General features: G+C 54.8%; 1 protein-coding gene across 1 annotated transcript in view; it reads left to right on the top strand.

Annotated features, from left to right (window-relative positions):
* The window catches only part of LOC119962279 (cyclic nucleotide-binding domain-containing protein 2-like), a 150239-nt gene that overhangs the window by 109440 nt on the left and 27760 nt on the right, over positions 1-13039 (top strand). The window lies entirely within an intron of this gene.

Raw genomic sequence — 13039 nt, 5'->3', positions numbered from 1 at the left:
GGGGAAACCGAACAGGGTGAAGACACTGTGCAGGGCTCTGATGACTGTGTGGGAAGTCATTTCGGGGCATGGTATAGCATAGGGCAAGCGGGAGAATTTGTCGATGACGTTAAGAAAATACACATTTCGATTGGTCGAGGGGAGTGGCCCTTTGAAATCGATGCTCAGGCGTTCAAAAGGCCGGGAAGCCTTTACCAAGTGGGCCTTGTCTGGTCTATAGAAGTGCGGTTTGCACTCCGCGCAGATCGGGCAATCCCTGGTGATGGCTTTTACCTCCTCAGTGGAGAAAGGCAGATTTCGGGCTTTGATGTAGTGGGCGAGCTGGGTGACCCCCGGGTGGCAGAGGTCATTGTGGATAGCCTTCAGGTGGTCGTCGTGCGCGCTGGCACATGTGCCGTGGGACAGGGCATCTGGGGGCTCGTTGAGCTTCCCTGGTCGATACATAATATCGTAATTGTAGGTGGAGAGTTCGATCCTCCACCGCAAGATTTTATCATTTTTTATTTTGCCCCTTTGCGAGTTGTCGAACATGAAGGCAACCGATCTTTGGTCGGTGATGAGTGTTGCTCGTTATGCTTTTACTTAATTGCTCTGTTTTAATAACCTTTGCTCTAGAGTCGCCAGGTATCTTTATGATACCACCACGAGGTTCAAAGCCAAGTGCTGATCAATAACTCAATACACCAGTTAGTAAGTTTGAAATCAATACACATTTATTATACACACAGTCAATCAATACTCATGCATAAAACTCTACTTACTAAACTATCACTATTACTAAAAGCCTATACTTAGCTTCGAATGGCCCACCAGGTCAGAGGAACAATGGCCTTTGTCCAGTTCTGATTATGTTGGCTTCGAGCTGGTACGGAATAGTAGCTAGGAGCGTCTATCTCGTAGCGTGCGTTGATCTGAGACTTACTTGGTTGATGCAGCTGCTAGGCAGGTCTCTCCTCGTTGAGAGCCAAGAGCCAAGAAGAACGAACTGAACTTGGGGACGCTATCTTATAGGTCCCAGGGGCTTCGCGCCCTTTTGGGCGGTCCCCGGACTTGGTCCCAATTAATTGGATCAGGTCTCAATCTTTCTCATCGATTTTCTCCAATACTGGAGTTGTTCCCTGATCGTTGGGCGGGCCCTAGGTGTTCGTTGGCCTGCCTTTATCCTAGCTCCCACTGACGCCGGGGAGTCTGTCTTGGTCCCGATTGTTTCTATGTTTCTGATTGTTTCTGGAGATCGCTCATTAGTATGTAAATGGCTATTGGTTTTGGTTCTGTCTGGGTTCTGCAAATCTTAATACACAGGAAACCTTGCACCTGCTTGTGTTCCCTGTAGCTGGCCAATTTTCCCTACACTCCTCATGAGTGTCCATTTTGAAATCGGGACGTGGCCACCCCAGGTGGCTACATGAGGGTGAACCTCCTACCTGCAAGGTAGTGCCTCCAGTGCCGTACGGCTTCCACAATGGCTTGAGCTTCCTTTTCGACTGAGGAGTGTCGAAGTTCCGAAGCGGAGAGGGAATCATTAGGGTCGCGATGGTGCGCCCTTGTATGTGGATTGAGTGTGAGCCCGAGGCGAGGGAGATAGTTTGCCGTGCAGGGAAGATAGGGAGCGAACAGTGTCTTACCAGGTCAGGATGTACGAAGCTCTCGGTGCACCCGGAGTCGAAGAGGCACGGTGTCTTGTATCCGTTGATTTGAACGGACATCATCGAGCTCTGGAGGTGCTTCGGACGCGACTGGTCCAACGTGACTGCGTTGAGTTGCGGGTAGTCGGCGGCTCGATCAGCAGTGCTGGAGTGGCCCCGTGATGACTGTCCGCTGAGGTCGTAGTCGTTGAGGTTCGGTTCGGTTGATGGCCACGATGGCGGCCCCCGTTGATCGCACATGGCGGGTGGTGAAATCGATGCTCAGGCGATCAAAGGGCCGGGATGTCTTTACCAGGTGGGCCCTGTCTGGTCTATAGAAGTGCGGTTTGCACTCCGCGCAGATCGAGCAATCCCTGGTGATGGCTTTTACCTCCTCGGTGGAGAAAGGCAGATTTCGGGCTTTGACGTAGTGGGTGTGCTGGGTGACCCCGGGTGGCAGAGGTCGTTGTGGATAGCATTTCGGCGGTCGTCTTGCGCGCTGGCACATGTGCCGCGGGACAGGGCATTTGGGGGCTCGGTGAGCTTCCCCGGTCGATATATGATGTCATAATTATAGGTGGAGAGTTCGATCCTCCACCTCAAAATTTTATCGTTTTTTCTTTTGCCCCTTTGTAGGTTGTCGAACATGAAGGCAACCGATCTCTGGTCGGTGATGAGGGTAAACCTCCTACCTGCGAGGTAGTGCCTCCAGTGCCGACTGAGGAGTGTCGAAGTTCTGAAGCGGAGAGGGTTCGGGAGAAGAAGGCTACTGGTCTCCCTGCCTGATTCAGTGTGGCGGCGAAAGCGACCTCTGAGGCGACGCTCTCCACCTGAAAGGGGACGGATTCATCCACCGTCCGCATGGCGGCTTTGGCGATGTCCTCCTTGATGCAGTTGAAGGCCTGGTGGGCCTCTGCTGACAGTGGGAAGAGTGTGGTCTTAAATAGTGGGCGGGCTTTGTCCGCATACCGGGGGAACCACTGGGCGTAATAAGAGAAGAATCCCAGGCACCTCTTGAGGGCCTTGGGACAATGAGGGAGAGGGAGTTGTAAGAGGGGGCACATACGGTCCGGGTCGAGGCCCAGGACTCCGTTTTCCACGACATAGCCGAGGATGGCTAGTCTGGTAGTGCGGAAAACGCATTTCTCCTTATTGTAGGTGAGATTGAGTTTCTGGGCGGTTTGGAGAAATCGGTGGAGGTTACTGTCGTGGTCCTGCTGGTCATGGCCGCAGATGGTGACATTGTCCAAGTACGGAAACGTGGCCCGCAGCCCGTACTGGCCCACCATTCAGTCCATTGCTCGTTGGAACACCGAGACCCCATTCGTGATGCCAAAGGGGACTCGGGGGAAATGGAAGAGGCGGCCATCTGCCTCGAACGCCGTGTAATGGCGGTCCTCCGGGCGGATTGGGAGCTGGTGGTATGCAGGCTTCAGATCCACCGTGGAGAATATGCGGTACTGGGCGATCTGATTGACCATGTCTGCAATTCTGGGGAGGGGGTACGCATCGAGGTGTGTGAACCGGTTAATGGTTTGGCTGTAATCAACCACCATCCGGAACTTTTCCCCGGTCTTGGCGACCACCACCTGAGCTCTCCGGGGGCTGTTACTGGCCTCGATGACTCCCTCACGTAGGAGCTGCTGGGCTTCGGCTCTGATGAATACTCTGTCCTGCACGCTGTACCGCCTGCTGCGGGTGGCTACTGGTTTACAGTTAGCCGTTAGGTTAGCGAAGAGTGGAGGGGGGTCGATTTTTAGCGTCGCTAGACTGCAGATAGTGAGTGGAGGTAGGGGTCCGCCGAAGCTGAGTGTGAGGCTCTTGAGATTACATTGGAAATCGAGTCCAAGAGTGGGGCGCAGAGGTCGGGGAGTACATACAGCTGAAAATTAGAGTAGCTGGTGTCCTGAATCGTTAGGGTCACGATAGTGCGCCCTTGTATGTGGATTGAGTGTGAGCCCGAGGCGAGGGAGATAGTTTGCCGTGCAGGGAAGATAGGGAGCGAACAGTGTCTTACCAGGTCAGGATGTACGAAGCTCTCGGTGCTCCCAGAGTCGAAGAGGCACGGTGTCTTGTACCCGTTGATTCAAACTGTCATCATTGAGCTCTGGAGGTGCTTCGGACGCGACTGGTCCAACATGACTGCGTTGAGTTGCGGGTAGTCGGTGGCTCGATCAGCAGTGGTGGAGTGGCCCCGTGATGACTGTCCGCTGAGGTCGTAGTCGTCGAGGTTCGTTTCGGTTGATGGCCAAGATGGCGGCCCCCGTTGATCGCACATGGCGGGTGGTGAAGAACATGGCATCCAAGATGGCCGCCCCGTGGATCGCACGTGGCGGGCGGCGAGGAAGGTGGCGTTCAAGATGCCGGCCCCCATGACTAGTACGTGGCCGGCCGCGTGGAGGAGGATTGCCAAGGTGGCGGCCCCCATGATTTGCACATGGCCGGCCGCGTGGGGGAGGATTGCCAAGATGGCGGCCGCCATGAGTCGCACATGTCGGGCGGAGGCAGAGTCGGCAGACATGCTGCAGCATTACGGGGTCACCTGCGAGTTGGGGGGCGAGTACTCTGGACTGCACGGGAGTTAGAAAGTTTCGACTTCGCCAGGCATTCTCTGGCATAATGTCCTTTGCGACCGCAGCTGCTGCAGGTCGCGTTGCGGGACGGGCAGTGCTGCCGTGGGTGTTGGTGCTGGCCACAAAAATGGCACACTGGGGCTGCGTAGTGAGAGGGTGGCCGCACTGCGCAAGCCTGGGGCAGTCGCTGGTCAGGGGCCCACGATGGGGTTGCTTGCTCCGCGGGGAATGAGTTTAGACTTCGGAACATGACCTCCATAGTAGTTGCTAGCTCTACAGTGTCCTCCAAGTTCTGGGCCCCTTTCTCAAGTAGTCGCTGGCGCACATAGTTAGACCTGAGCCCCGCAACGTATACATCACGGACAGCGAGTTCCATATGCTGGGAGGCTGTTACAGCCGGAAAGTTGCAGTCCCGTGCGAGGGCTTTTAAGTCGCGCAGGAAGTCTTCCAGCGACTCTGCAGGGCGCTGGCGGCGGGTAGTGAAAATGTGCCGCGCGTAGACCTCGTTTATCGGCCGTACGTACAATCGGTCGAGCATAGCAAGGGCCTCAGTATAGGAGTTGGTACAATTGAGTTGCGTAGAGATACGATGGCTCATCCGTGCGTGCAGTAGGCTGAGTTTCTGCTCCTCTGTAGTCTCGGATTTGCTTGATTCAGCCAGGCAGGCCTTGAAACACCGAAGCCAGTGTAGGAAGATTTCCTTCGCCTCTGCAGCCTGCGGGTCGAGTTCTAGTCGGTCAGGTTTGACGGCTGATTCCATAGTAGTTTTCTTCAAGTTTTCTAAGACTATTAAATTGATGTGACCATCAATTCACTCGGAACACGATTGGAAGTAAACTGTGGTTTTAATAGTTTTACAACTGAGCTTGCCTGCGACCAGAAGAACTGAGAGCAGGCTCACGGCTGCAGCACTTTATACTTCCGGTAGTAGGAGGAGTCATGGGCGGAGCCAAGGGTGGAGCCCTGTACAAGCTCCTCATCTCCCCCTATGGGCAGAGCCGCGCAACGGCTCACAGACAGAGCCCACAAGGACATAATACTATGCAATACAATACAGTGTGAATTACAATGCAGTATGAATTCACCACAGACGGACACACGGAGGACGGACACACAGAGGATGGACAGACCGGACACTGACGCACAGACGGGGGCGACGCAGGGACCATCAGACCAAGGGTCTACGCAGGAGACCCCGGACTTTGGCTCCGATGCCGACATGGACTTTTCGTCACAGCTGTCTCCCACACCCTCCACCATCGCAGAGACTCACCTTGTTTGGGCAATTTAGTGATGAGGCTTCTGGGACACTCACTGGTGCGCACCACACAGCCGCTCCGGTATAGCACGTGGTGGTAGGAGCAGCCGAGGGGCCAGGCGGTCAGAGCTGGTTGCCTCAGCTGCCACCCAGGTGGTTCCCGGGTTCCTGGACTTAGCAGAACCACCCAGAGACCCGATGCAGTCAGCCACTCAGGGACTAGACAACGGAATGACGGCCGGCTTCCCGGCAGCTGCAGGCGCAGGTGGAGGAGTCCATCCGTGTAGGAGCCGGGAGTGGTGCCGGTCATGGCTGCCACCCAGGCCGACACCGCATGGGTGGCGTCCGCGGTGGAGGCAATGGGGACAAGGTGTCGGACATGGGTCAGGTTATGCAAGGCATGGGGCTTCATGTGCATGCGTCATCCATGGCCCAGAACAGGGCTGCCCTCTCACAGAGCCAGCTGGAGATTGCAGCAGTGCTCAGCATATGTCCCAGTCTCAGCAGGCCATCGCTGAGAGTATCAGCGGTATTGCTCAGGTGATGGCCCAGTCTCAGTAGACCATTGCTGAGAGCATCGGCGGCATTGCCCAGGTGCTGAATGCCAGGACTGGCAGCGCCAGATGTCGGTGGTGCCTCGGGGCTTGTCTCCGTTCGCACCCCAATCCCAAGGAGAGGCCCGGGGGCCATCAGGCACCCCGATGGAAGGATGAGGTGCTGGGGCCCGTTCCGGATCCTCCTGCTGTGGAGGTCCCAGAACACCGCGGCACCTCGGACTCCCCTTGTACTGTCCCTGGTGCATCTGGCGGGCAGAACAGGGTGGCACCACGCCATCCAGAATGCCCGAGGATCAGCCTGGCCCATCCAGTTCAGGCTGCCCCAGGAAATGAGCACCAACGGGGGCCCAGGTCGCAGGGCAAGAGTCTCAGCAGTCCACCTCCACCTGCTGTACCGTCTGGGGAACCACAAAGACGTAGTCATAGGGCCTGTAAGGCCAGGAAATTCGACACCTAGTAAGTTGGCACGGGTGCAGGGCACAGCTTAGTTATAGGGGCTAGGCCACGTGTATGTAACCTTTCTAATTAAACTCACTGTTACACTAAGCTGCCTCTGTGCTGTGTCTGATGGTTGCAGGGTCAGATAGGGGATTGAGTGCCACTGTGGTCGAGGGGTGATGGAATGTTGAGCCCCGGTGGGTGTAATGTGCACCCCCCGGATGTCAATGCCACCCCGCCCCCAGCGATTCAACAGGGCCATGCAATGGAGTTTCCAGCACGCATACAGGGTCCACCTAGGTGGACATGACTCAGACATTGTCTAACGATGTGGAGCTCCGAGCTCATCGCAGAATGGGCTGTCATCCTCTTCCTGGCATGGACCACACCTGCTTCCACAAGCAACCATGTTGTCGTGTTCAGCACTGAAAGATAACACGGGCTGCAACTGGATGCAGCTTTACCTGAGAGATATTCCATACCTTGAAGTTAGTTCAATCTGATTTATTGAACCTGTCACATAGTTAGCTCAATCCTCTGTGAGTTCGACTCTCTGCTAACCTAGTGTGATTAATCTGTCTGACTGAACCAGACTAGCTCTTAGCCACGTGCTGTAGGAGTTATATGATATGTACACCCTGACTCACACTGTAGATGTCCCCAGTGGAAAGAGGTGGAGTGTGAGTGCCTCGTGCCTTTTATAGTGGGAAACCACCCCCAAGTGTTCTGCCTGCTGATTGGTTATGTCCTGTTCTCTGTATTCATTGGCTGCCTGTTTGCATCTCATTCTGTGCATGTCTGCATATCATGACATCTCCCCTTTAGAAATGTTTTTCTATGGTCTATGTGAAAGTATTTACATATGTAATGTAGGCCGAAAAACTAACTTATTTACATACAGTAGCAGATGGGAACATATGTACATGTAAAAACAGGTGTTTAAGATGCAAAAACAGAACATAGCAAACAAAACAAGTGTTCAGTCCAGTCTCTGGGGCTTGCGTCTGATACTGGTCGACCGCCGGAGAGGTGGTGGTGGGGATGACGGCTCCTTGATAGGCAGGATTGAAGCCTGACTGGTGGCCTCGTGGTTCAAGGTATCAGGAGGTGGCAAAACAACGGATGGAAACAATGAAGAGTGTGTTTGCGGGCGGGCAACTGTGCGCAGGGCCCATCTGTTGCAGCACACAACAGAGCCATCAGCCATACGCACAACATACGATCGGGGAGCAACCTGTCGGACAACAACCGCTGGAGCTGACCAGCCTCCATCAGGTAGCTTGATCCGAACAGCATCCTCCGGGAGTAGCACAGGCAAATCAGTGGCATGAGCATCATAGCTTTGCTTTTGCCGGTCCCTGAGCTTCTGCACCTTCTGCAGAACCGGGAGGTGATCCAGGTCAGGCAAGTGTATGGCTGGAAGAGTTGTCCGCAGGTCCCTGTTCATCAGGAGTTGAGCCGGTGACATGCCGGTAGACAGAGGGGTTCCCTGTATGCAAGCAGCGCAAGGTTGACGTCAGAAGCAGAATCCGTGGCCTTGCAGGTGAGCTGATTCACTATGTGCGCCCCTTTCTCAACCTTCCCATTGGACTGCGGGTAATGTGGGCTGGAAGTGACATGGTTAAACTGATATACCTGGGCAAATCTTGACCACTCTTGGCTGCTGAAGCAAGGACCGTTGTCACTCATGACAGTGAATGGAATACCATGCCTGGAGAACGTCTCCTTACAGGTCTTGATGATGGTCTTGGATGTGAGGTCCGAGAGCTTCACGACTTCTGGGTAATTAGAAAAATAATCAATGATTATACAAGTGCAGCACTTTATACTTCCGGTAGTGGGAGGGGCCATGGGCGGAGCCAAGGGTGGAGCCCTGTACAAGCCCCTCATCTCCCCCTATGGGCAAAGCCGCGCAACGGCTCACAGACAGAGCCCACAAGGACATAATACTATGCAATACAGTACAGTGTGAATTACAATACAGTATGAATTCACCACATTCACCCCCTGTAAAAAAAACAAATCCGGCGGGGGTGACGGGTCTACAAGTTTAGCCGGTCTGATGGCCGAGTCGTCCTTTGGGATCGGCGGAGCACCGGGGTTGCAGCCTCTTCAGGTGGCTGGGTGGTGACGATCGGTGTGGGTATGAGGGGGGACCCCGGGGGTGTTTCGGTCCGAGCTTCATTCCTGACCGGTGCGACGGGCGAAGGGGGGCGCAGGAAACCTATAGGTGCAGGGGCACAGAGCGTGGGCAAAGAACCTATAGGCGCGGGGGCGCAGGGCGTGGGGGGTTGGGTGGGGTGTAGTGTGAGGGGTATCTCGGCGATGGTGATGGTGGATCCTGCAGGCGCCAGGTCCCGGAGGGAAACGGTGTCCTGACGGCCGTCGGGGTATTCAATGAAGGCGTAGTGGGGGTTCGAGTGAAGCAGTAGCACTCTCTCTACTAGCAGGTCAGTTTTGTGTGCCCGGACGTGCTTCCGGAGGAGAACCGAGCCCGGTGTCCTCAACCAGGATGGGAGGGAACCCCCCATGGTAGTGCCCCTAGGGAAAACAAATAATCGTTCGTGAGGGGTCTGGTTGGTGGCGGTGCATAGGAGGGACCTAATTGCATGGAGCGCGTCAGGGAGGACCTCCTGCCAGTGGGAGGTCGGGAGATTCCTGGACCGTAGGGTCAGTAGGACGGTCTTCCAGACCGTCGTGTTCTCCCTTTCCACCTGCCCGTTCCCCCTGGGGTTGTAGCTGGTAGTCCTGCTCGAGGCAATGCCTTTGTCGAGCAGGTACTGACGCAGCTCGTCACTCATGAAGGACGAACCCCTGTCGCTGTGTACGTAGCTGGGGAAACCGAACAGGGTGAAGACACTGTGCAGGGCTCTGATGACTGTGTGGGAAGTCATTTCGGGGCATGGTATAGCATAGGGCAAGCGGGAGAATTTGTCGATGACGTTAAGAAAATACACATTTCGATTGGTCGAGGGGAGTGGCCCTTTGAAATCGATGCTCAGGCGTTCAAAGGGCCGGGAAGCCTTTACCAAGTGGGCCTTGTCTGGTCTATAGAAGTGCGGTTTGCACTCCGCGCAGATCGGGCAATCCCTGGTGATGGCTTTTACCTCCTCAGTGGAGAAAGGCAGATTTCGGGCTTTGATGTAGTGGGCGAGCTGGGTGACCCCCGGGTGGCAGAGGTCATTGTGGATAGCCTTCAGGTGGTCGTCGTGCGCGCTGGCACATGTGCCGTGGGACAGGGCATCTGGGGGCTCGTTGAGCTTCCCTGGTCGATACATAATATCGTAATTGTAGGTGGAGAGTTCGATCCTCCACCGCAAGATTTTATAATTTTTTATTTTGCCCCTTTGCGAGTTGTCGAACATGAAGGCAACCGATCTTTGGTCGGTGATGAGTGTTGCTCGTTATGCTTTTACTTAATTGCTCTGTTTTAATAACCTTTGCTCTAGAGTCGCCAGGTATCTTTATGATACCACCACGAGGTTCAAAGCCAAGTGCTGATCAATAACTCAATACACCAGTTAGTAAGTTTGAAATCAATACACATTTATTATACACACAGTCAATCAATACTCATGCATAAAACTCTACTTACTAAACTATCACTATTACTAAAAGCCTATACTTAGCTTCGAATGGCCCACCAGGTCAGAGGAACAATGGCCTTTGTCCAGTTCTGATTATGTTGGCTTCGAGCTGGTACGGAATAGTAGCTAGGAGCGTCTATCTCGTAGCGTGCGTTGATCTGAGACTTACTTGGTTGATGCAGCTGCTAGGCAGGTCTCTCCTCGTTGAGAGCCAAGAGCCAAGAAGAACGAACTGAACTTGGGGACGCTATCTTATAGGTCCCAGGGGCTTCGCGCCCTTTTGGGCGGTCCCCGGACTTGGTCCCAATTAATTGGATCAGGTCTCAATCTTTCTCATCGATTTTCTCCAATACTGGAGTTGTTCCCTGATCGTTGGGCGGGCCCTAGGTGTTCGTTGGCCTGCCTTTATCCTAGCTCCCACTGACGCCGGGGAGTCTGTCTTGGTCCCGATTGTTTCTATGTTTCTGATTGTTTCTGGAGATCGCTCATTAGTATGTAAATGGCTATTGGTTTTGGTTCTGTCTGGGTTCTGCAAATCTTAATACACAGGAAACCTTGCACCTGCTTGTGTTCCCTGTAGCTGGCCAATTTTCCCTACACTCCTCATGAGTGTCCATTTTGAAATCGGGACGTGGCCACCCCAGGTGGCTACATGAGGGTGAACCTCCTACCTGCAAGGTAGTGCCTCCAGTGCCGTACGGCTTCCACAATGGCTTGAGCTTCCTTTTCGACTGAGGAGTGTCGAAGTTCCGAAGCGGAGAGGGAATCATTAGGGTCGCGATGGTGCGCCCTTGTATGTGGATTGAGTGTGAGCCCGAGGCGAGGGAGATAGTTTGCCGTGCAGGGAAGATAGGGAGCGAACAGTGTCTTACCAGGTCAGGATGTACGAAGCTCTCGGTGCACCCGGAGTCGAAGAGGCACGGTGTCTTGTATCCGTTGATTTGAACGGACATCATCGAGCTCTGGAGGTGCTTCGGACGCGACTGGTCCAACGTGACTGCGTTGAGTTGCGGGTAGTCGGCGGCTCGATCAGCAGTGCTGGAGTGGCCCCGTGATGACTGTCCGCTGAGGTCGTAGTCGTTGAGGTTCGGTTCGGTTGATGGCCACGATGGCGGCCCCCGTTGATCGCACATGGCGGGTGGTGAAATCGATGCTCAGGCGATCAAAGGGCCGGGATGTCTTTACCAGGTGGGCCCTGTCTGGTCTATAGAAGTGCGGTTTGCACTCCGCGCAGATCGAGCAATCCCTGGTGATGGCTTTTACCTCCTCGGTGGAGAAAGGCAGATTTCGGGCTTTGACGTAGTGGGTGTGCTGGGTGACCCCGGGTGGCAGAGGTCGTTGTGGATAGCATTTCGGCGGTCGTCTTGCGCGCTGGCACATGTGCCGCGGGACAGGGCATTTGGGGGCTCGGTGAGCTTCCCCGGTCGATATATGATGTCATAATTATAGGTGGAGAGTTCGATCCTCCACCTCAAAATTTTATCGTTTTTTCTTTTGCCCCTTTGTAGGTTGTCGAACATGAAGGCAACCGATCTCTGGTCGGTGATGAGGGTAAACCTCCTACCTGCGAGGTAGTGCCTCCAGTGCCGACTGAGGAGTGTCGAAGTTCTGAAGCGGAGAGGGTTCGGGAGAAGAAGGCTACTGGTCTCCCTGCCTGATTCAGTGTGGCGGCGAAAGCGACCTCTGAGGCGACGCTCTCCACCTGAAAGGGGACGGATTCATCCACCGTCCGCATGGCGGCTTTGGCGATGTCCTCCTTGATGCAGTTGAAGGCCTGGTGGGCCTCTGCTGACAGTGGGAAGAGTGTGGTCTTAAATAGTGGGCGGGCTTTGTCCGCATACCGGGGGAACCACTGGGCGTAATAAGAGAAGAATCCCAGGCACCTCTTGAGGGCCTTGGGACAATGAGGGAGAGGGAGTTGTAAGAGGGGGCACATACGGTCCGGGTCGAGGCCCAGGACTCCGTTTTCCACGACATAGCCGAGGATGGCTAGTCTGGTAGTGCGGAAAACGCATTTCTCCTTATTGTAGGTGAGATTGAGTTTCTGGGCGGTTTGGAGAAATCGGTGGAGGTTACTGTCGTGGTCCTGCTGGTCATGGCCGCAGATGGTGACATTGTCCAAGTACGGAAACGTGGCCCGCAGCCCGTACTGGCCCACCATTCAGTCCATTGCTCGTTGGAACACCGAGACCCCATTCGTGATGCCAAAGGGGACTCGGGGGAAATGGAAGAGGCGGCCATCTGCCTCGAACGCCGTGTAATGGCGGTCCTCTGGGCGGATTGGGAGCTGGTGGTATGCAGGCTTCAGATCCACCGTGGAGAATATGCGGTACTGGGCGATCTGATTGACCATGTCTGCAATTCTGGGGAGGGGGTACGCATCGAGGTGTGTGAACCGGTTAATGGTTTGGCTGTAATCAACCACCATCCGGAACTTTTCCCCGGTCTTGGCGACCACCACCTGAGCTCTCCGGGGGCTGTTACTGGCCTCGATGACTCCCTCACATAGGAGCTGCTGGGCTTCGGCTCTGATGAATACTCTGTCCTGCACGCTGTACCGCCTGCTGCGGGTGGCTACTGGTTTACAGTTAGCCGTTAGGTTAGCGAAGAGTGGAGGGGGGTCGATTTTTAGCGTCGCTAGACTGCAGATAGTGAGTGGAGGTAGGGGTCCGCCGAAGCTGAGTGTGAGGCTCTTGAGATTACATTGGAAATCGAGTCCAAGAGTGGGGCGCAGAGGTCGGGGAGTACATACAGCTGAAAATTAGAGTAGCTGGTGTCCTGAATCGTTAGGGTCACGATAGTGCGCCCTTGTATGTGGATTGAGTGTGAGCCCGAGGCGAGGGAGATAGTTTGCCGTGCAGGGAAGATAGGGAGCGAACAGTGTCTTACCAGGTCAGGATGTACGAAGCTCTCGGTGCTCCCAGAGTCGAAGAGGCACGGTGTCTTGTACCCGTTGATTCAAACTGTCATCATTGAGCTCTGGAGGTGCTTCGGACGCGAC

The sequence above is a fragment of the Scyliorhinus canicula genome, chromosome 2 (assembly GCF_902713615.1).
Source record: "Scyliorhinus canicula chromosome 2, sScyCan1.1, whole genome shotgun sequence".
Lineage (NCBI taxonomy): Eukaryota > Metazoa > Chordata > Chondrichthyes > Carcharhiniformes > Scyliorhinidae > Scyliorhinus > Scyliorhinus canicula.
The sequence above is the reverse complement of the archived record's forward strand: the minus strand, read 5'-3'. Positions and strand labels throughout refer to the sequence as shown.